Genomic DNA, 22,893 nt, shown 5'->3' on the forward strand with positions numbered 1-22,893 from the left:
TACCCATGTAGCAACATCCTGACTTATCTCATGCTTCAAGGGTTCTGCTTACCCTATATTTTGAGACGCTCTGGAGATGGCTGACATGTTGCATTTTGGTGGCCTTTTTTCATCTCTGCCCATCTCTGGCTCAGGGCCACTTCCAGCTTGTTATGGATCACTTTTCCTATCATCTGGGCTTTCTTTTTTGGGTTTATGCCCATCACCCCATCATCAAGATTGGTACCACTTTACCCAGACTAAATAGAGACGATGCTTCCTGACTTCATCACACCACAGATTAATTTTACTGTATTATTAAACAAAATGTGAGTGACCTGAAATAGCAGAAAGACACTATAATATTGAAAAGAAAATTTAAAACTGTATGCAACTATTCCTAGGGTTATTAGATGCTTTCTCCCTCAGAGTTTGTTTTTTCAGTGTTTACAGGATATAGCTTAACATTCCTTCAGTTCAGTTCAGTTCAGTCGCTCAGTCGTGTCCGACTCTGCGGCCCCATGAATCGCAGCACGCCAGGGCTCCCTAATGGGTGTCATTGATCATGTATCATGATAGTGTACACAGGGGAAATCCAGACCCCTAATATTCTCCTGGTCTTAGAAAAAGTGATTCAGTTTCTATTTCTGTAAAATGGGAATAATATGTGGAGTTAAATGGAATAATGAATAGGAGGTTTTTCTTTTGTTTAATGGTATAAATCATGTACCCAGCATGAAGTAAACTCTGATTATTTGCCATTTGCTTTCCTTACCAGAATGATTATTGTTGTTCTTGTAATCAGGCTAGCTCTAGTCAAATATTATGGAATTTTTCAATATCTCTATTTATTAAGTCTAATTAACTCCGTTTAACAGATGGGACAAGAATGGCCAGGTGTCATCAGGATTGTCTACGGTGATTCAAACTTTAAAATAAGTCTTTTTGACTCCAAAACCTTTGACTTTTCCTCTACGTGGTACTTTCAGCTTTACTGTTTTCTTAAATAGAACCATCATTTCTCAATTAATGAATCTTTCCATTTTGTTTTGAAGAAATGTTATTGGTTAATTAAATCATCTGTAAAGAAATAAAAACTCATCATAAATTACCTCTGACCAATAAAACTTTTAAAATTTCCTAAGGTATTTATTTTTAATCTTATTTTATAATATTATATATTTATATTAATTTCTATACCTTGTTTATAATTAACTCTCCTTTGTTAAATCTCTAATCTGAGTTACACTGAACTATTTTATATACTAAAATCTTAAACAGTAGAGAAAGCTGGGTCTATATTTCTGAATAGTTACATAAATTTGAAGCTGCATATAAAATACTTTATGCTTCTTGCTAAAATCTATAAACCTAAATTTGGAAGGATACAGCTATTTTACTATGGAAGCTTATTCTGCTTCTTCAGCCTACAATTTGAATGCTTTATTTTAAAAGCTGTTAACAAAAATAACACATTAGTCCACTTGGTGGGGTAGGAGACACTGAAATCCAGTTAGAGATTTGCTGCTTTAGATACAGTGTAATTATGTGGTGAAAATCTTTTTGTCCTTTCATTTTATCCTAACTTGTGCCTTGCAAAATTAGCAATTCCACAAAAGAAAGTTGTGGTAATTATTTTCTTAAAATTGTCAGAATGTGTGCTAATCTGGGGATAGTTATCTTTATTCCTTCTTTGGCTTATTACAGGTTTAAATTAAGCTGAGGTTTCTTTAGTGTTATTTTTCTAGAGCCACTGGGATTAGAGATGATGGATTTTGTGGTGCTCTGAGTATAGTTAAGCTTTTGTCAACATAAGTATAAAATTATTGCTGTGTGCAGTTGGTATGTTTTCGAAGGTAATTAAAGCTAAACATTGTGCAGAGAAAGATGATTAGAAATCTTCAGTTCACAAAGAAATCCAGCTTTGCTTTGACACCTAAAACCTCACATTCTTTCTGTTTAAAAAAAAACCAAATTTATACTACAGAACTTACAGAAAATTCTTCGTGCTGACTGGAAAATCAACCCAAATACTGAATTATTTTCTGTAAAATGTATGATTCTTACCCCTGACAGTCTAAGCACTATCTGAATATTTTAGAACTTTATTTGTTCATTTCATATTCCTACTTTAGTTATAGAATAACATTATATACTTTTGATAGGGATATTTTTAAAAAACAAACAGAGATGACAGACTTAATTACGTATTTGTTATTTTTTTCTTATTTTATAAAGCTATCCACTTAAAATTTACCTTTTTTTTTTAAATGCTGACATCACCATTTTATTAGGGATATGAATGTTGATAAAATGCAGGAAGGAGATCAGTCTTGGGATTTCTTTGGAAGGAATGATGCTAAAGCTGAAACTCCAGTACTCTGGCCACCTCATACGAACAGTTGACTCATTGGAAAAGACTCTGATGCTGGGAGGGATTGGGGGCAGGAGGAGAAGGGGACGACAGAGGATGAGATGGCTGAATGGCATCACTGATTAGATGGATGTGAATCTGGGTGAACTCCAGGAGTTGGTGATGGACAGGGAGGCCTGGCGTGCTGCGATTCATGGGGTCACAGAGAGTCAGACACGACTGAGCGACTGAACTGAACTGAGCTGAAAACGCAGGAGAAAGTAGGTTAATGCCAAAAGCTAACATACTTGGTGTAAATAGTGATTTGGGTTGCTTCTGGAATCTCCTTTTCATCTTTCCACACAAAATATTCTGATTCCTTTGTGTGATATAGTTTCTTTATGTTTGTATTTTCTTAGTAAGTTTGCTTTTAAAATCCTAAGAAGGTTAGAAATATGGTTGTCAAAGTTATAAATTTAAAAATATACATAATGTAAATAACTCATCATCATTTAATACATTAGATATTATGCTTTATATAAACTGGATTGTTATTATCTAAAACTCTTCAAGTGATAATATTGATATCAGAAAAGAGAATTAAAGTCAAATTTTAATAAAAGGTGATTTGTTATTGGAAAATTAGAAAACCCAACACTCTAAACCCAGCACTGTTGGTTGAGTGCATTTGAGAGAAAAAAAAAAAAATGTTGATGAAAGATAAATAGAAATAGAGGCAAGATAATAATAATGCCAGGGTGCTTATCATACAACATCTATTAAGCACTTTTCACTTATCAACTGCTTATATCCTTTCAAAAACCTTATGAAGTATGTAGTTATTATTCTATTCATTTTATATATTAGAAAATTGAGGCTCAGAGATGTTTTTGAGCTTGCCCAAAGTTAGTTAACAATTAGCTGTCGCTTAAGTCGTTCAGTCGCTCAGTCGTGTCTGACTCTTTGCGACCCCATGGACTGAAGCCTACCAGGCTCCTCCCTCCATGGGATTCTCCAGGCAAGAATACTGGAGTGGGTTGCCATTTTCTTCTCCAATAACCCTGTTTGGGGTCAGGTGATCAATGAAAACTATTCACCAGAATGAATATTTAAACTGAAACCTAAAGGAAAAGAGGGAACCAGCCACATCAAGGATCTGGGGAATGAAAGAACACCCAAGAGAAACAACTTGTGCAAGGACAGTGGAGCAGGCAAAAGTGTGAAGGTCTGAATAATGGAAGGAGGCTGCCTGTAGCTGGAAGGACATGAGTCTGGCAGAGAATGGTGTAAGAAGACGTTAGAGATATATGCAAAGGCTAGATTATTACCTGTAGTCTACATAATGGCTGTTGAGAATGGATATTTTTTGAAGTACAATCAAAAGTCATACAGCCTTGAGTGAAATGATTTGATTGACATTTAAAGAATACATTTGCTAAGGGTAAAGATGGGATGGCAACTTAGGAAAAGTGAAAATGTTAGTCACTCAGTCATGTCCCGCTCTTTGCAAACTCATGGACTCTAGCCTACCAGCCTCCTCTGTCCATGCAATTCTCAAGGCAAGAACACTGGAATGGGTAGCTAGTTCCTTCTTCAGGGGATCTTCCCGACCCAGGGATCAAACCCTGGTCTGCCACATTGCAGGCAAATTCTTTACAGTCTGAGCTACCAGGGAAACCCCAATTCTACATGTGAAAAATATTAGTGAGTGAGTGAGTGAAGTCGCTCAGTTGTGTAGGACTCTTTGCGACCCCATGGACTGTAGCCTACAAGGCTCCTCTGTCCATGAAATTTTCCAGACAAGAGTACTGGAGTGGGTTGCCATTTGTCTCCCGTATTGCAGGCAGACGCTTTAACCTCTGAGCCACCAGGGAAGTCGGAAAAAACAAAGAAAAAAAAAAGAGGTAGTACTAGTGATAAAGGACAAATTCAGGAAATATTTTGTAGGTGAAATCTACATAAGTTGTAGATGAATTTGAAGGAGGATGAAAGTGAAGAAAAGGGAGAAATCAAGAATGACAATTACACAATTGATGAACCTACATTGAAACTTCATTGTCATCCAAAATCCAGAGTTTACATTAGGGTTAATTCTGTGTGCTGTACATATGACAAATAGAGTGAACTCTAATGTAAACTCTGGATTTGGGGTGACAGACATATTTCAATGTAGGTTAATCAATTGTTAGTGAAGTACCACTCTGGATAGGGTTGTTGATACTGGGGGAGCCTAAACCTGTGTGCTGGGCGACTCCACTTTCACTTTTCACTTTCGTGCATTGGAGAAGGAAATGGCAACCCACTCCAGTGTTCTTGCCTGGAGAATCCCAGGGACAGGGGAGCCTGGTGGGCTGCCATCTATGGAGTCACAGAGTCGGACATGACTGAAGCGACTTAGCAGCAGCAGCAGCAGTACCTGTGTGAGAGCCATAAGAACTCAGTATTTTTCACTCAGTTTTGCTGTGAATCTAAAAATCCTCTAAAGCTTAAAGCCTATTAAAATGTTTTAAAATAAGAAAGAATGAAAAAAGTTTGGCTTGAGTAACTCAGTGGAAAATGATGTCATTAGCTGAGATGAGGAAAGCTGGAGAGGGTAAGAGCTGTAAGAAGGAATAAAAAGAGCAGGGCTCCATTATTGTCAAGTTAGGTTGGAGCCATCCATTGGACATGCAGGGGAACACATCCAACAAGCAATTGCATAGGTAGGCAAGGGGCTCAGAAGAAATGTCTGAACTGAGGATCTAAATTTGGGACTTGTTATTATAAAGGAGGGCTTTAAATGATAAGATATGAGATCAGTGAGGCAGATAAATCTGATAAAGAAGAGAGGAAGGCCCAGACTGAGTCCTGAAGAACCTGCTACTTCATGATTTTAGATAAATCATCCAAACAAATATTTCACACAAATTAGGTTAAGTCTTATATATTTTACAAGGAAAATGAGCAACAGAAAGATTGTGGTATCCTGAGGCATATTTAAAAATCTTAAACAAGAAAACATGATTACCAAGGACAATTGAATTAGGGTAAAATAATATTTCTATAATTTAATTAGCTTAGAAAAACCTAAGACACATATTGAAAAATTGGAATCAAACCATACTTAATCAAAAAAGTTTCAGTTTAATATTATAAATAACTCCTTGGTTTTTATAGCTTGCTGATTTTTTTCTATAGATGGCAAGCTGTTTAAAATTTCAATTGCTTTGGTATAATATGATCCTGCTTAATATAGATTTTAATGATAAAATTATTTTTAAGAATTACCCCCCAAAACTGGAAAACACACATGTACGTATCATCTGGTATCTATCAAGCATTAAGTTACAATTATTTCTCCAAATTCATTACTTTGTGTTTCTCTTGTTAATTACAAATGCTTCATTTATGTACATATTCTATAATTTCATGTGACTGAGATTTCTGAGACATACTTTTGAAATAGTTTTTTAAGTCCTTATGCATTTATTTAAGTTTGAAGTAAGGGAAAAAAGATTAAATGTGAGCTAAAGTCTCTAGTCATTTTGAGAGCCTCTTTCTTGAATATTCTAAGATTTGATCTGTTTCTTTGGGTACTTCCATTAAACAGTGAAATTATATAGCATTCTGAATATAGAATCAGGCAATAAATGATATGAAAAATATTAATTTTTAAGTATTTTCTCATTAAAAAATAAATCATATTGATTTAGTTGTTTCAAAATAGACACAGATGTGTAGAGCAGACTTTTGGACTCTGTGGGAGAGGGAGAGGGTGGGATGATTTGGGAGAATGGCATTGAAACATGTATACTATCATGTAAGAAACGAATCGCCAGTCTATGTTTGATGCAGGATACAGAATGCTTGGGGCTGGTGCACGGGGATGATCCAGAGGGATGGTGCAGGGTGGGAGGTGGGAGGGGGGTTCATGTTTGGGAACTCATGTACACCCGTGGTGGATTCATGTCGATGTATGGCAAAACCAATACAGTATTGTAAAGTAAAATAAAGTAAAAATAACAATTAAAAAAAAATTGATATTCTAAAAATCGGAGAAAATCCAAATTCTTCTTCAAAAGGCTGTTTAGAACTTATGTGTTTACTTGAAGTGATTGAGAAGGAATGTATTTTAGGATATCACCAGATCTGGCTCCAGAAAGAGTTATAATTAGCAGAAGGAAAAATGAATCTATTGATTAAGAAACAAACAAACATTGTGTTGCGGAGTTTCATGCTGTAAAAGTACTCAGCCCATTTTCTGCCTGCCTTCTCCTGTATTCTTTTGATTCCCTGCCACCTCTAGTTGGGAAGTTACAGGACATCGTCAGAGATTCAAGAAAAGCTGTTAAATGAAGAGAATGTAAGTGTCTTTGACAAGAAAACATCTTCAGTGTTCAAAGCTGAGAGTAACCTATAGCAATCTGATTCAGCTAAATATACAGAATACATTCACTTACTAAAAGCCCAAAGGGAAATAAGGGATGTTGAAAGGAGAGAAAGGGCCAATAAAAACTGTTTGCAATTGGTAAGTATTAGTGGGAGCGACAAAAGTTGTACACGACTTAATTCCTTACTTTATTTGAACTGTTTTAATTCCATATTAACTTTGCATTAAAATAAGGGCTTAACATAAGCAATATATAAAGGTTCTGTCATGAAGCAAAGAATAGAACTCCATTGTAATTCCAGGAATATTCTTGACTAACTCTATATCTCCCATTATTCTACTATCCAAAAAGAAATAAAATAGAAATGTTTTCTTAAAGCTGTTCCCTCACATTGACAGAACTGATGGCATCAATTTACAGAGTTTTCAGTCCTTTTAAAAGCCTGTTGCTTTTAATCAGTGTCACACACATCTATCTTTCTTTACTCTTTGCCATGTTTTCAGGTAAAGGAAATTACTTGTATGTGTATTTATTTTAAATGCAACTTGATTAAAAGAGAATTAAAAACCTCAGGCCAAATTTTGTTATAGTATTTTAAATAAATTGTAACATTTGCACTACAAATGCAGACTCCCCACCCGCACATGGAAAGCAGAAATGTTCCCACACTCCTAGAAGGAAAAATCTCCACATAGGATATTTTTCCAATAAAATTTGTATAGAACAATCAAAGGAGTTAATTGGTAAAACCATAACTAATTCTTGAAACCAGAGGCCACCCAGCCACAAAACTATTCATGGTTTTTTGTTTTGTTTTTTGCCAGTAATTTTAGCTTAATGAATACCAAAAAGTATCTGACAAAGGAAGACATGTCCCAAAGAGGTTTTGAAACACAATGGGTACCCAAGAGAAAGGAATTTTGATGTGTTTCAAATTATTGCAAGCTCAAAATTTAAGATACAAATATTCTAAATAAAACATAGAAGTTGAGAATTGTTGGAAATTTTCTCTCTGATAAAATAAGAGAAATAGAAGTTTGCAAAGTAAGAAAAACATGGTAATGAATCAAATTTCTGATTTACAAAAGTGCAAACACATCATTGGCTTCTGATGATTTGGTTATATCTTCTTTTGTAGTTTTATTTGATGGGTTTTATTTTTTCCCCTATTTTTTAAAAACTCTTCTTAGTTAATGTTTAGGCATTCATTTGGTAACAAAATTTGGGTAAATAAAGCTAGTTCTTTTTCATAAAACAAGTCACTCAAGCTTATCCTAAAAAATAGAAAGGTTTTACTGTTTTAACTTGTAGCTGGAACCTGGATATTTCTTTTATGATAAATCCTTGGACAAGGTAAATAAATACTCATGTAAATTACTAATGAATCATGAAAGAAGCATTATTTTATTTAAATGGCTTAGAGAGACACAATTTGTAACTTAGCATTTATCTTTCCTGGTTTGCAAGTTTTAACAGGGAATACCCATCCTTTTGTTGATGGGTATTGCTTAACTCTGAACACAGGGTAGACAAATGGCCTTGAATGAGTAAGCAGAAGATTAATGAAAAACTAGAACTACAATGAGCCTTCCCCCATCCTCTACAGAAGTCTGGGTTTTCATTTTCTTATCTCTAAAAGCATGTGATAGTGATCCAGTTGTGGGGGGAAAGACCATCCCTTTTGATCTTCAGTCAAGTGAGAAGATATGGTTGTATCCTATTTGAATCAATAAAAGATTTCCTATTAGATTTCTGGTTGAATCAATCAGCTTGGGGGGGTGGCGAAGGAATTAATGGAACAGTTAAGGGCTTACAGTGACTTTAAAGCCCACCACTACTCGAACATACTTTTTCAATAAAATAATCTTTGATTGTATTTTGGGTCTCAAAAAACTCGAGGTTTGGTGTTAGTCTTAAATTTTCTAGTCAATTTTATCCATAAAGAAAAGTAATCTTGCTTACTAGATAAACAATCAGAAAATATTACTTATCAATTCATGAAAAAATAAAATACAGCACATCTAGAGCTCCCAACACTGATGGTCCTAATAGTTCCTAGCTCCAGATCCTGCTCTGAGAATTTTACATAAGCTATATATCCTCTCCTTCTACCAAAAATTTGCTTACATTTTCAAGGTCTTTCTAAATTTCATAAAGTTAATAAGGAAATTTCCAAAACACCATTTATTCTAGAAATCATATTGGTATTTGAATAGGGCTTCCTGGTAGCTCAGATGGTAAAGAATCTGCCAGCAATGTAGGAGGCCTGAGCTCAATCCCTGGGTTGGGAAGATTCCCTGGAAAAAGGAATAGCTACCCAGTCCAGTACTCTTGCCTGGAGAATCCCCATGGACAGAGGAGCTTGACAAGCTACAGTCACTGGGGCTACAAAGAGTCAGATATGACTGATATTTGAACACTTATTATTTAAAAAGGAAAGAAATATATCAAAAATTATTTTACAATAAACACTGTAATGACAGGTGACTGGAATGCAAATGTGGAAAGTCAAGAGATACCTGGAGTAAGAGGCAAAGTTGGCCTTAGAGTACAGAATGAAGCAGGGCAAAGGTTAACAGAGTTTTACCAAGAGAACACACTAGTCATAGCAAACACCCTCTTCCAACAACACAAGAGAAAACTGTATACATGGACATCACCATATGGTCAATACTGAAATCAGATTGATTATATTCTTTATAGCCATAGATGGAGATTTATACAGTCAGCAAAAACAAGACCAGGAGCTGACTGTGGTGCAGATCATGAACTCCTTATTGCAAAATTCAGACTCAAATTGGGAAAACCACTAGACCATTCAGGTATGACCTAAATTAAAACCCTTACAATTATAGAGTGGAAGTGACAAATAGATTCAAGAGATAAGGTCTGATAGACAGAGTGCCTGAACACTATGGATGGAGATTTCTAACACTGTATAGGAGGTGGTAATCAAAATCATCCCCAAGAATAAGAAATAAAAAAATTCAAAATGTTTGTCTGAGGAGGCCTTACAAATAGCTGAGAAAAGAAGAGAAGAAAAAGGCAAAGGAGAAAAGGAAAAATATACTCATCTGAAAGCAGTTCAGTCCAGTTCAATTGCTCAGTCATGTCCGACTCTTTGCAACCCCATGAATTGCAGCACACTAGGCCTCCCTGTCCATCACCAACTCCCGGAGTTCACTCAAACTCACGTCCATCGAGTCGGTGATGCCATCCGGCCATCTCATTCTCTGTCATCCCCTTCTCCTCCTGCCCCCAATCTCTCCCAGCATCAGAGTCTTTTCCAATGAGTCAACTCTTCACATGAGGTGGCCAAAGTATTGGAGTTTCAGCTTTAGCATCATTCCTTCCAAAGAACACCCAGGACTGATCTCCTTTAGAATGGACTGGTTGGATCTCCTTGCAGTCCAAGGGACTCTCAAGAGTCTTCTCCAACACAACAGTTCAAAAGCATCAGTTCTTCAGCACTCAGCATTCTTTACAGTCCAACTCTCACATCCGTACATGACCACTGGAAACACCATGGCCTTGACTAGATAGACCTTTGTTGGCAAAGTAATGTCTCTGCTTTTGAATATGTTATCTAGGTTGGTCATAACTTTCCTTCCAAGGAGTAAGTGTCTTTTAATTTTATGACTGCAATCACCATCTGCAGTTAAGAATAGCAAGGAGAGATAAGAAAGCCTTCCTCAGTGATCAATGAAAAGAAACAGAGGAAAACAATAGAATGGGAAAGACTATAGATCCCTTCAAGAAAATTAGAGATACCAAGGGAACATCTCATGCAAATATGGGCACAATAAAGAGCAGAAATGGTATGGACCTAACAAAAGCAGAAAATAGTAAGAAGAGATGGCAAGAAAACAAAAAAGAAAAATGCAAGAAAGATCTTAAAGATCCAGATAACTATGATGGTGTAACCACTCACCTAGAGCTAGACATCCTGGAGTGCAAAGTCAAGTGGGCCATCATTATAAAGCTGATGGAGGTGATGGAATTCCAGCTGATCTATTTCAAATCCTAAAAGATCATGCTGTGAAAGTGCTGCACTCACTATGCCTGCAAATTTGGAAAATTCAATAGTGGCCACAGGACTGCAAAGTCAGTTTTCATGCCAATCCGAAAGAAAGGCAAATGCCAAAGAAGGCTCAAACTACCATACAATTACACTCATCTCACATACTAGCAAAGTAATGCACAAACTTCTCCAAGCAAGGCTTCAACAGTACATGACTAAGAACTTCCGGATATTCAAGCTGGATTTAGAGAAGTCAGAAGAACCAGAGATAAAATTGCCAACATCCGTTGAATCCTTGAAAAAAAGCCATCTTCCATGAAGTTATTTATTTAATCTCTACTAAATGAATGCTGAAGTGTTAAGATTATAGTTCTTTTTATCCTTTGTAGCATTTAAATATTTCATGAAGAAGGTTAGAGGAGAACCATATCAATGGCTCTGAAAATCAAATAACCCCATAGAAGAGTATTAATCATATGAAGGGAACATACTGCGGAGCAGTTTATGGTGGATCTGCTTTTTCACTTGTGAATGTGGATCCACATTTTCTTGCTTGGCAAACAAGTATCTCCCATAGCACCCATTAAGGAAAATGCAGGGCAGGATCCAGGAAATGACAGAAAGTTCAGTGTGACAGAGTTATGGGGGAGAATTAATTATAAATGCACTATGGCTGAGAATGTTCTTAGAAAAGATTTTGATAAGTCACACAGGTCATACAAAGGATATCAGACCTGAATCAGGAGATGGTAAAAATAAGGAGTTCAGAAACTAACCAAGAAACGTGGTATTATATGTGGTATTTAGGAAGGTTCTGGACATCAAGTTAACTATTGAAATTATTTAGTAATCAGCATCAAATTTTGAAATAGCTATTAGTAGTGGGGCGGCTAGGAATGTGCGGTACACACATATGTACACAATAAGCCAAGAACACGGCAATCCTAGTCCTTTGACGTTATTTTTCAAATAAAATAATTTGAAGACAAATCCAAGTCATCATTTTCATGTGAATGAGTTATTTAACACTTTGTAATCATCTTTCTCATTTTTTCCTTGAGCAAATTCACATGCTCTTTACACAATTTGTAATTGTAACTGATTTCATATTCTCCTTCTCTCCAGTATCTATGTCTCTCCATTTCTTTCTTTCCCTTTCCCCCTCTCCTTTTAAAAAATGGTGTGCAAACAAATGTCAGTGTATTAACTATATATATGTCTTTTTGTCTGTTGCACACACATATGATTTTCGACCTTCAAGCATAAAATGTAATAACATGATATTTAAATAGTAACATGGTTTTAAGTTAAGATATTCCAATGATGCTGAAGCTGAAGCTGCAATACTTCGGCCACCTTATGCAGACAGCTGACTTATTAGAAAAGACCCTTATGCTGGGAAAGACTGAAGGCAGGAAGAGAAGTGAACGACAGAAGATGAAATGGTTAGATAGAATCACTGACTCAATGGACATATATTTGGGCAAACTCTGGGAGATAGTGAAGGACAGGGAAGCCTGGTGAACTGCAGTCCATGGTGTCGCGAAGAGTAGGACATCACTTAGCAACTGAACAACGGCAGCTTTCCTATGATGTATCTTTTATAAAATCAAATAATTATAAACTAATGCATATTTTGAAATGTTTGTATTTCTTCCTAAAGAATTATAATTACTTGTAATTATATTCCCATGCTAAATTTAAACAGCTTTGAATTGCTAATCTCTGATATCTTATTGACAAATTCAGTTATATTGTAAAATATACAACAATATATTCATTCACGTATTTATTCATTCATTTAGACTCACATAACAAATATTTTTAACCACTTACTCTATAATCAGCACTGTACCACTCAATTAATCCTGATGCCTGCTTTCATGGAGCTTAAAATTTATCAGGAAAAACAGACAATTGCAATGCAATGTATGAGGGATCAAGTAATTAAAATATAGCTTGGATTTCTCCAGCATTCTTCTACATGCAAACTTCCCCTTCTCTTGTCCGCACACACAAAAAAGAAACACGATTCAACAGCCAGGAAACTAAAAGAATCACATAAATCTTTATTGCAGCATTCCTTAAAAGAACAAATAAGTGGGGGTTATATAGGTATTATACAGATAGCATCCCAATAGTTTTGTCTAGGCATCTCTCTTTCCTTCAGATTTTTTCACACTTTTAGCAGTTATTAATATTCTCTCCTCCTTTTTTGATAACCCATCTCCTACTCCTTGTGTTTAATCAGTCCCCTACTACAATCTTCTTCCAATTTCTGTACTTCCTTTGCACTTTTCTCTTGTTTCCCAACAGATAACCTAACTTTCTTTTGGAAGAGTATTTCATCTTCCATCTTACCACCTATTCCTTGAGAATTAACCTGGTTAGTGAAATCTCTTACCACCTTAAGGTGGGCAAAATGTTAAGTGTCATAAGAATACATTGTGCAGTACCAAGCATATACCTGAAACATGAAGGATACAAAAAGAGTAGGTAGGAATTATCAGGAACATTTTCTAATCAAATGAAGCACCTTGTAAGAATAACAAAGAAAGAGACCATGACTCAGTGTGGACATAGAATGGTAAGAAGATGCTCAATCATGAAGTTCTTACTGAACCATATTAAGAAGTTTGACCTTATCATGTTTGCATTTTCATATTTATTTATGTTATTATTTAATCCTGGCCTATATTCCCATCTAGATGTAAGTAGCTATGCAACAGAACCCTTGACTGGTTTTTTCCACTATTATGCCCCTAGTACCTAATGGCATCTGAAACCCAGAATTGCTCAATAAATATTGATTTGATAAATCAAGAGTTAATAGTAGATTTAAGCTCTAAGTATAGCTGTGAAAACAGTAAATTTATCCAGCTTTGAGATATCCCAGGTAGATGTCAGAATGGGACAAGGGAGTCTAGTTCATTGTGAGGAAAATAGATAAAATAATTAGGTATTTTACATTAGAATGGGATGAAGAATATGTGGAGGCTGAAAATAAAATGAACTGACAAAGCAATTGAAGCCCTTAGTAAGTTTTAAGCAGAAGAGTATTGAGAAAAGAAGGGGAATAGAGCTAGAGAGCAAAGAGGCTTTGACAAGAGGATGGATGGATGGATGGAGGGATGGAAAAACTGTAATTCATATTGAAGCAGCTCTGGATGATGCTGATAAAATCTAAGGCATAGATGTCGGCTTGGACGGCTAATGTGAACTAGATGTCTTTGGAGATCCTGAGGTCCATGAAGAGAGAACAAAGTGACATCAGGTTGATAGCAGAATCAGCAAGATTATAGTGTGGAAGTACCAACAGCAACAAAAAACTGGCCAACATCTACACCTGACGTGCAAGGATTCTAGAGACAAACAGTGGAGAAGCCCGTAGAACTGATACCTTCAAGCAGGAGAATAGTTACATGTAAGTCCAGGAGATGATGGAGAAGTTCAGAGAAGTAGCTGAGATGATGGGAGAGTTTGTTGAGCTTTGTCCCAAGAGATATAATTAAAAAGTTGGGGAAGAAGGAAAGAGAAGCAATCAGCAGAGGAAGAAGAGAGAATAAGAGCAAATGAGAAACCCGACGATTAGGGCACTGACCAGAAATAACAGGGTTGAGAAACTTGGAGTTAGCTGGCTACTCCGACTGAATAATGAGGATAGGAAGTGCAGCAGGTGCTTCCATCTCCCAGAACACTGCTTACCCTGGCCATAGTCACTTCCAAAAATATCCTAGGATTATTACTGGTCCTTCTGGAAGGATTTGGGTGGGTTGGGTGAACTCTAGCAACTCCTAGCACAAAACTTCTCCAGTGTGGTCACAGGTCTGGCATATGTATGCTGAACCAGACTGACCCTCCAAGGCATGGTCTATTGCTGCCAAGGACAGAAGTCAAAACAGCCTGAAGAATCGTGCTTTCTACTCACTATAAATACTTGCTAGTTCTCGCTGGTGAGACCATGGTTCGACATGACACATTTCACAACATTTATAGACCTTCTGACTGATAGTTGACGAGTATTTGTTATAACTGCATCTTTCAGGCAGATCAGCCATCTGAATGAGCTTGACAAAGGCCATCTCTTCTAGTGGTTAGGCATTTGGGAATCCATGTTTTCAGAAGGAAGCATGTCAGGCCAGTGCTCCAAATGTTGAGGATAAACAAGTGGAATTTTCTGGAATCTGTGATTTGAGTCATTGACAGATATCTTCATATACATTCTCTTTGACAGAGAAAGATTATGGAGGGTTTTCAACTTGCCAACAATTTCTGTACATTAATGTAATTTGTCTGGATATTTTCCAAAATACTTATCTGAAGAGAAAGGCTTATTATTGCCTGGATAATAGTGCTTTTTCCCAAGGCCTCACTTTTGTGGATCACACATTGCTATCCTTCTACTATGCTTGCTCACCACTGAATATTACCATGATGAATTAAATGGGTGTTTTTCTTTATTCTAAATCAGTGCCAGAGATCAAAAAGCTGCTAAAAATCCTTTTCACAAGAGTGCCTCCCAGAAAAGGATGAATTATAGTTATTCTCGCCAACAGATACATTCTGTTGTATTCTATCACTTTCTACGATCCAACAACTTGAACCTGTGCCAAGCTAATTAGCTAGTTCAGTGATTGTTATATTAACAGTCCAAATAAGCCCAAAGAGGTCACCCTCTTCATACTCAAATACAACTTTATCACTTTTCTCACCAATCAGAAAGTGGCATAGTTTCCCAACAACTAAACTCGATATATTATCTTCATGTAGATACTTCACAGTTAATTTTAAAGGATTTGTATCATTTGTTTTATTCAGGAACATCATAAGTATTCCTACTCTGTAAAGAAACGGGCATTGGTTAGCTATTTCATTTTAAAATTGCTTTTATCAACTTGGTAAATGTAAGTGAGCTTCTAATCTGTGTAAGGCACACAGCGCTTGGGGAAATTGCCCTTTAATGAAGCAGAATAATTTATAATTTCCCCCTTTCTTATTAGGAACATTGCCAGGATTGGCCTTTTACAATTTGCATGATAATTCTTTGATTTTTATCTTTTTTAAAACATGGGCAAGCCAAATACATATCAAGACCCTTTGCCTTGAGTTTTCCTTCTGACACAAGTTATAAACCACCAAACCTCTGCAGTGATGAACTGTTTATCTCTGTGAAGAAGCCAATATTCTGATGTTAGTGGGGAAGTAGTATCTTGAGGAAGTAATGATGCTCTGAGACTCAGAACCCTAGATCTGCCTTTTAATACTTGTCTGTCATCTCTGTCAGGTAAATAGATAAAATTTTTTTTTGGTTGTCTGCTTATTTGTTGGCCATTTTAAAACTTACCTGTATTTGCTTTTTTTTTTTTTTTCCAGTAATTTCATGCTTTCTACATGCTAACAACTCCTTCCTGCCTAGGTAGTCCACAGTCCAGAGTTTGAGAGCTATAGTTATGTAATTCAGTGGTAGCTCAGCTAGTAAAGAATCCATCTGCAATGTAGGAGACCCAGGTTTGATTCCTGGGTTGGGAAAATGCCCTGAAGAAGGGAACGACTACCCACCACAGTATTCCTGCCTGGAGAATCCCATGGACTGTATAGTCCATGGGGTGGCAAAGAGTTGGACCTGACTGAGCAACTTGCATACACAAAACAGATAAATGTCCCTTAGAATGACTTATTAAATTGCTTTCTAATGGTTCCTCACATCTTTAATTCTGATCCAATGTCTTGACTTAGCACTATTACTCAGGTGTTAATGGCTTTGGTAGAAAAATAGTAACCTGTCTCACTTTCCACAAATTGTAGTGGAGACCTTTTTTTCTAGACATTTATATTGTAGAGATTTTGAACTATTAATAGTAAGCAGTGAAGATCCAATATTTGTCTATTCCTGCTGTTCCCTTTGTTCATCCTATTTACTCCAACACACTTTCTGTCACACTGAACACACTTTGAAATGGATCGCTATCTTTAATGAGTCTTTAGAAATCATTAACACCTACCCTTAACTGAGTCAGTGCACCTAGCCACCTTCTAGAGTTTTTGATAAAAGGAAGCTTTATTTTCTATTTGTCTTGGTTGAACTTGTTGCCCTTACTTGTACCACTACTATGATGTGAAGTGACAGAATAAAATGGCTTCTTGTTTGTGTATCTCAAAGCTAAAATCAGAGCAATGCTAGGGATCTTCCAATTAAAGTCAACATTGCCTGTTGTAATTTACACCTATTGACATGGTAACAGCTAACTCAAGAGCATTGCCTGTCAATTTCCACTTTAGGCCACATTTTCAATTGTCACTAGGGAGAAAGCACAATTCTTAATTGCTTTTCTCCTGTTTTATTAATATGTTCTTCCACAGGGCTGCTACCCATTTTATATCTAGATGTGCGAAGTAATTTTTTTCTATCTTCTTCTAGGCATTGTGTTCTGATTTTTCTTTACATTGATAAAACAACTGTAGCTGGAAAAAGTAGATTGGTATTAAACATAGTAAAAAGCAAACTACCAATTATATGTAAAGTTTTGCTAATTTTAGGACAGTAGTACTAGACTGAGATGTGGAATAAATTATCTGTTAATGATAAGCTTATTTCAAGAAAATAAGTGCAATTATTTTTATTAAGACTTTTCTCATGTAACCATTTTTATGCAGATGGTAAGGTATAGCTTACCATCAACTTGGACATGAATTTGAGCAAACTCTGGGCAACAGTGGAGAGTAGAGGAATCTTACTTGCAGCAGTTCATGGGATTGCAGAGTCAGACACGATTTAGAAACTGCACAACAACATGGCTATGACTAGAATGTCATGTAATTTATAAAGGGTGATGTGTTTATCAGACAGAATAAATGCACTGTAAATTCACCCTTGGGATTCCCTGGTAGCTCAAATGGTAAACAGTTTGGCTGCAATGCAGGAGACCTGGATTTGATCTCTGGGTTGGGAAGATCCCTTGGAGAAGGAAATGGCAACCCACTCCAGTATTCTTGCCTGGACAATCCCATGGATGGAGGAGCCTGACAGGCTACAGTCCATAGGGTTGCAAAGAGTTGGACACACCTGAGTGACTTCACTTTCACTTTCAAATTCACACTTATCCATATAAATGTCATAGACAGAGTGCATTGTTAGCATTGCCCTTGCCAGACCTATCAAATACACTCAAATGCATGAGAGCGATAGAAGAATAGTAAAGTGTTTGGCATTTTGATCGAGTCAGTTCTATGAACGCTGAGAATGGAGCAGGAAGTCTTGAGGCACTACTGGGCTATGGGCTGAAAATGAAAATCAACACTGACCATTGACAGGGTGTGTTATTGACAAGTTCCCTGGCAAAGTGTTAATGAGTTACTGTGGCACTGTTCAGATAAATAATAAAAAGCAGAATGAGGAGAGTGATACTTACGTGTTGCTAACTGGCTATCAGGAAGTTGGAGACACTCTTTTTTAGTGTGAAAGTCGCTCAGTTGTGTCTGACTCTTTGTGTCTGTAGCCAGCCAGGCTCCTCTGTCCATGGAATTCTCCAGGCCAGAATACTGGAGTGAGTATTCTGTTCACTTTTCCAGCAGATCGTCCCAACCCAGGTGTTGAACCCAGGTCTCCAGCATTGCAGGCGGAATCTTTACTGTCTGGGCCACCAGGGAAGCTCGCTAATTTGTAAGGGAAGCCTGCTAATCTGTAGCCAGGAACACACTGTAATTTGTAGTTTTTGCCTATTTCCAAGGCCAATTTCAAGCTTCCAAACTGATGGCGCAAGATGTAGAGCTGGGAAAGATGTACACATTCTCACCTTGTGAGCTGGTTCCAGTGGTGTCTATTCTTCCCCAAAATGAAGAATATGGTTCAAAACCATTATGGACCCTGGTTGAGAGTACTGCATTGAAGTGCTCTGATACCATTAAATCTGTCCTATAAGCCTTGACAGATTTATGATGTTTCCAAGATCTATCTGGAGTACTTATGTGAAGACCACTCTGAAACTATTTTTAACCCTGGTAGAAAACCATTTATTACCTCTCAGTATACTACAGATTTTATGCCTCTTTCTTGCTCCCCCTGAAATAAAAATGAGATCAAACCAACCAACCAAATAACACTACTTATTTTTTTTTTGTAATCAGTGGATGCATTTTAAAAGAAATTGTTTATATTTTGTATTTAAAATTAAACACAGTTTATTCTATTTTTTCATAACTATTTTATGTTCAGTGTTTGCTCCATTCTAGAAAGTAATTGTCAACTTTCCCCAAAGTGAACAGATTTTATCTCTTTAGTGAAAATTAAAGAAATAAGGTCCTCAGGACATCTTTTGAGTTCTCATGAAACACAGGAGACATCTACAGAAATTTAACCAAGAGTTACAATTGTAATTTATATTTGCTAAACATTTATTTCCTGGACTGTGGATTTGAGCCACACTGAAAAGAAATACAAAGACTTTAACAATTGGTATTATCAAATGTCAGGTTAATCTTAATTGTGTGTATTGAGATCTTTTCAAACCTTTCATCAGGAGCAGCTTTGGCACTCCCTTTATCTAACTACTAATCAGATATACTATTTATCCAGGTCTTGTTGAATAAACAAAATTTGCATGGCAAATCTGAGAAGAGTGCTTTAAACTTCAGTTATCTTTTGCTAAGAGGTGAGTTTATGGCAAGGGAAGTCTCATAAACACCTATCAGACTTCTCCAGGTCTTTGCCATAACAAGACTTTTTCTCTTTATTTGGACTTTCTGATATCCAGATTCCTTTTAGTCCCATCAAAGCAGATGTGTGTGTATGTGTGTGTGTGTGTGTGTGTGTGTGTATGTGTGTCTGTACTAAAGATCTGATATTGATAATAAATCTCCCTCTAGCCTTTGCCTTTGTTTTAGATCAGTGCCCAGATCAAGGCAGTGTAATCTGAAAAATGTAGTTTTCTTTTTCTGTCCCATCTGTTCCATCTGCAAATGTTTAAATGTGCTTCCAGCTTCCTTTTAAAAACACATAACCATTAACACAATGCACATTATTTTATAGCCCTGAACCACTGAAGCCTTTTCAAGGCAAGTCTTTGCAAGGTGGTGTTGATCACTTACTAAGGCCAGAGCTCATTTCCTGTATCTTTGTAGCAAACACTCACCTCTTCCCTCTGTTTCCACTTTGATTGTTTTATATCTAATTTTGTGCTTGAAGATGTGCTGAGCTCTGCCATGGATTTCTCCACATGAAAGCCTACTGGGCTGTGGAACAGCCAACACTGTGGATATTGCTCCCAAGTTTATGTTTCTTATTGAGGCACAGAGCTCAGTAAATGTCACTTTGGGTTTTTCTGTTCCTTTTGGATGAATCATATTTTAGGAGAATAAGAAGAGAAAAAGCAAAAAGTATGTGCACCTTGAGCACTGTCAAAGCTAGGTCTATAAATGCTTTCAACAAAGAAGTTATTCTTGAGAGAAGGGTATAACAATGCCCACTCCCTTTTCCAACAGCACTATTCTATTCTTTTCCCCTAACTTTCCTCTCTTCCTATTCTTTTTGTCATTTTACTTTTGAAAATGTGAAAGTGTTAGTTGCTCAGTCATGTCCGACTCTTTATGACCCCATAGAATGTAGTCCGCCAGGCTCCTCTGTCCATAGAATCTTCCAGGAAAGAATACTAGAGTGGGTCGCCATTTCCTACTCTAGGGGGGATCTTCCCAACTCAGGGATCAAACCCAGGTCTCCTACATTGCAGCGGGATTCTTTACCATCTGTGCCACCAGAGAAGCCCTAATTTTACTTTGTCCATTACAAATTCTTTCCCTTTTCTTATCGCCATTAATATTGTTTTCTAGGCTTTAATGTACACTTTTGACTCTATTTGAAGTTATTGTTGTTATATAATCTAATTTTTGTATTATCCAAGTGAAGAAAACTGTCTTCTCTTAAGATTTGTTAACTCACCTCTTTCTCCTTTTCCTTTAACTTTACTCTTTAACCACAGACTTCCTTTCTTCTTCTAAACTTTATGCAATCACCAGCTGAAAAACTGTCCAGAGAGTTATAAATATAATCTGTTGGGAAATAAAAATTTTAATGGTATATTCATCTGGTTTTTCTCCTAACCTCAGGAAAACTCTCTGCAGGCAGCCTGGGCTCCAAGACTCCTGATGAGCTCATTTTGACGATGTAAAGATACACAGTGTAGCATTCCCTAAGACACCCATGTCTTCCTAGCATGCACATGGGAAACTGGTTCCTTCAAGGGCATTCTTGGCCATCTTCTTGAATGAAATGCTGCCTTTGGCAATGTGATGTGATGAAAGGCCACTCTTATCTCTGCCAAAACACTCTCACAATTTTAGACTGTGCCTTATCCATAATATTATCTTTCCATAGTTATTCATTCACTCAATAAATGGCACTGTGCTGGACATTTACATTTGAAATAATATCGTGTCATTTATCTCAATTATTATGCATAGGAAAGCATTATATAGTATAAAAAGAGCCATGTTATAAATTGTAAAGGAAACCCATAAGAAAGATACCTAGAGGCTAGGTGGCAAGGCATATGATCCAAAAGAATGAATGTTATACTTAGGTCTTCCATAACAGCAAAGACTAAAACACGGCTGCATTTTACAAAAGAAATGCCATAGTAAGGGATAAACTATATTAATATGCTGATGCCTCCAAAGTTCCTTAGGTTTGAGATATTTGTTGAATCAATGAATGCAACCTATTAATTGTTCCATTTAGTTCATGAAAATAATCAAAAGTAATTTTGTCGTCTGTCTTATCCTGAGAATGCAACAGCATTTAATTCTAGTATACATTGGTATATTATTGGCTTTTCTAAGTTGAGTATATGAAAGTTACAGTCAGATGTGTGTTTTGACTCCTGTAAAAGGAGTCAAAAGCAACCTAATTTGATTATTAGCATTGTGCTTTAGGTGTGTGGACGCCACTTGATCAGGAAAGAGGAATTAAGTTGATTTGACAGCTCTCCAATTTTGCTTTTACAGTTATTGATTCATTGAATCCAGGATTTTCCATTCAAGGATTGCTCTTGAAAAAGTCAGTGATGGGCACATGTAGCCTAATCACATTTCATTGTCCATTTTCTGTGGGCAATGATAAATTTCACTACCCAGGTCAATTTTGGTCCAATTTCCTCTAATAGAATTCAACCTAAAGACCATCAGATTAAAAGCATTTTCCTTCATAAGATGTATTAAAAGGGGGAAATGAACTAGAGGCATTTTGCCTTATAATTTTGGTTTAGATGATTTGAGTTTTACTATCAAAATAATCAGGACTTAGGATAGTGTGTGAGAGTCTAGGGGGGAAAAGATTATTTTCATGATTAATTACAGAATTTGTTCAGAGAACCATGTGTATGTTGAAATTGAAAATATTTTAGATACCAATAAAGTTATTCTCCATTTCTCAGACAAAAGATCAAATTCATATGGACCAGAGTATGAAAGGCAATTTTTTCTGGGACAATCTCAATATATCTTGGTGATTTATCATGCAGAGTACCTCAGCTTAATATTGTACAAGTAAATGAACATATATATATATATATATTTTTTTTTTTCTGGAATGTATGACCACATATTGCAATATTTTATGTATTTAAATTGGAACTTACAGTTAGCATTTCAATGCTTGTATTTTTCATGTCTTTGTCCATCCAATTAACAAATTAGAAACATAACTGTTTGCCAAAATGCACAGTGAATTGCTTTAGAGGGTTAATATTGTGTACGTACCCAGAAGCCAATTATGTTTGTAGGATTTGGAGATTGTGATGAACTGGACTCAAATTGATGTATGCAATTAAATTCTTTCTAACCTTTGTGTCAAGAGAATTGTTTAAGTATTGAAGAGTTAATGCTGGGAAATGAGTTTCATTTAATGCACATAATTCCAGTGCCTTGGAAACACAGAGGGGTGGAAATCAACTAAGTATCAAAAACAAGAAAAAAACACTTATTCTGAAATGTTGTTTATTTTGTCAATTTGCGAGAGAGAGAAGGAGAATTAGAAATTATCATCTATTCTGAACAGAGGTATGACGTAGCATGCTGATAAATATTCAATTAAAGTTTTATCAAAAACCACAATGCATGTTAAATAAAATAAAATAAAAATAATAATAAAGATGTGGGTCTATTCCAAGATTGGTTAGGTG

This window comes from Capricornis sumatraensis, chromosome 1 (assembly GCF_032405125.1).
Source record: "Capricornis sumatraensis isolate serow.1 chromosome 1, serow.2, whole genome shotgun sequence".
Classification (NCBI taxonomy): Eukaryota; Metazoa; Chordata; class Mammalia; order Artiodactyla; family Bovidae; genus Capricornis; species Capricornis sumatraensis.